The sequence below is a fragment of the Pollicipes pollicipes genome, unplaced genomic scaffold (assembly GCF_011947565.3).
Source record: "Pollicipes pollicipes isolate AB1234 unplaced genomic scaffold, Ppol_2.1 Scaffold_7262;HRSCAF=8765_pilon_pilon_pilon, whole genome shotgun sequence".
Taxonomy (NCBI): Eukaryota; Metazoa; Arthropoda; class Thecostraca; order Pollicipedomorpha; family Pollicipedidae; genus Pollicipes; species Pollicipes pollicipes.
The window spans coordinates 23,076,233-23,078,709 of record NW_023597055.1 but is presented as its reverse complement, the minus strand read 5'-3'; positions in this window follow the sequence as shown (position 1 = coordinate 23,078,709).

The following is a 2,477-nucleotide window of genomic DNA, read 5'->3' as shown; positions in this document are numbered from 1 at the left end:
CGTGCCCGCGGAAAGCTCGTGGCTCAAGGCGTCAGCACGAGTCCGGGGCCGGCGTAGAGTCTTTCGGCGTTGGCGAAAACCCTCAGTGACGGCGTCGAGCCCGCCGCGGCAGGCCGGACGGCGCTTCACACGGTCCGCCTCCCTCACTCCGGCCGCAGCTCACACAAGGCGCGTAGTCTTCGAGTCTTCTCCGCCTACGGCCCGGCGCAGGTGCCACGGCCCGGAGAGCGCCGCCGGTGGCAGAGGTCAGTGCGGGCGCGTGCCGCACACGCCGCCTGCAGGCACAGCGCAAGGTCAAGTGGAGGCGCCTTGTGCAGTCACGATCGATGCCACCCTGATCGCCTTGAACACTGGCTCCGTGCCGGCGCCGGCACGGAATCGCATCAGAACACGACACGAATCACGGGCGGAGGGAGCGGGGCCCCATACAGCAAACGACACGAATCACGGGCGGAGGGAGCGGGCCCCGTGGGCACACGACGTGTTACCGGCGGAGGGAGCGGGGCCCAGTAGAGCAAATGGCACGGTTCACGGTCGGAGGGAGCGGGGCCCCGCATAGCAAACGACACGGTTCAGATGGAGGGAGTGGGGCCCGTGCGGCAGACGACACGGTTCACGGTCGGAGGGAGCGGGGCCTCGTACAGCAAATAACACGGTGCGCAGGTGGAGGAGCGGTCCCGTACAGAAACGACAAGGTTCACGGTCGGAGGGAGCGGGGCCTTGTACAGCAATGACACGGTGCGCAGGTGGAGGAGCGGGTCCCGTACAGAAAACGACAAGGTTCACGGTCGGAGGGAGCGGGGCCTCGTACAGCAAATAACACGGTGCGCAGGTGGAGGAGCGGGTCCCGTACAAAAACGACAAGGTTCACGGTCGGAGGGAGCGGGGCCTTGTACAGCAATGACACGGTGCGCAGGTGGAGGAGCGGGTCCCGTACAGAAACGACAAGGTTCACGGTCGGAGGGAGCGGGGCCTCGTACAGCAAATAACACGGTGCGCAGGTGGAGGAGCGGGTCCCGTACAGCAAACGACAAGGTTCACGGTCGGAGGGAGCGGGGCCTTGTACAGCAAATGACACGGTGCGCAGGTGGAGGAGCGGGTCCCGTACAGCAAACGACACGGTTCACGGGCGGAGGGAGCGGGACCTTGTACAGTCAACGACACGGTTCACGGGCGGGGGGAGCGGGTCCCGTACAGCTAACGCGTCCGCCAGCGCTGATCATGGCCGTACTGGGTGCAACGGTGAACGGCAATTCTAGATAGAAAGTAAATGCGTGTAAGTCTTTGTCCGCATAAATATTTATCTTGAGTGTGACGACGATTGGATCAGAAAAATCACGCGACGACTGGATGAGAATCAGCATACAGAAAGTTTGTTTCAGCCCTTCGGCACCGCGTGTGCAGTCGTGTGCCGCTCATTTGGCCTTTAAGGCGCACTCAGCGGCGCTGAGCTTCCCTCCGAATGACCTGGCGTGCACTTGTACAGGATTAAAACATATGGCAAAACGTGTACCAGCTCTCTGGGCAAAGCATCGAGACGATGGAAAAGACCAATCACGAAGCACAGACGGAGGTCCGTCACCCAGAGACAAATCCCAGAGCGCCACCCAGGGTCAATATCTCCCGGCAGCCAGCCTGGTGCAAAAGCAGGCAAAAGTGGTCTGAGGCAGTGCGCGCAGACAAATGACAGTCGGCAGGGGAATAAACCAGTGGTCAACCCCGGGCAGAGCCGTGGTGCTGTCTAACGACAGGCAAATGTGACTTGTTCTACAGCAGGCTGACTACTGCACGGGGCAGCGTCTTACATGCCGCACTGATATGAGAATACTTAAGGGTGGTTCTAATGTGCCTCAAATCCAGGTTCGCAATTTTTGGCGACGATTGGAGTAACGCTTCGGATGTTTTAGTATCTTGCACCTTGAAAAAGTCAATTAACAAATGTGTCTTCTGGGGCCAACAACCAAACCAAGGTTTGATAAATTAACGCAAGTGGTCTCGCGACCGGATCACGTAACTTGTTTAGCCTATAGGACACTGGCAATGCTCCTCTTGAGAATTAAGGAGCCAAGTTTAAGTTGCGTGTGCCACAGAAAATAATAACCTCAACTGGCTTTCATTTATAGTTCGGCACGCACCACAATTTTCCCCTTGGGGCGTACCGGTGGAGGGGTTAGCGCCATCGCTTTCCAAGTGGGGAGCCCGGGTTCGAACCCCAGCTGCGCCATGGCCCCTGAGCGCAAATGAGGCCTCCACCGTCGCCGACTCGGGAGCGGCACCAGCGCGGTTCCAAACCAACGGCCGCTCTCCGCGAGCATCCGCGTGTTCGCAACATAAAGTTGCTCAGGACATTTGCATTTGTAATGTTCCAATCTGCTGGCGAATGCTGGCATGAACCCACACTCTTATATTGATCAGGTCTGTTTTCCAGAGCAACTACCCGGCGTCAGAGGCTATAGCACCAGGAACAGGTCATGCAA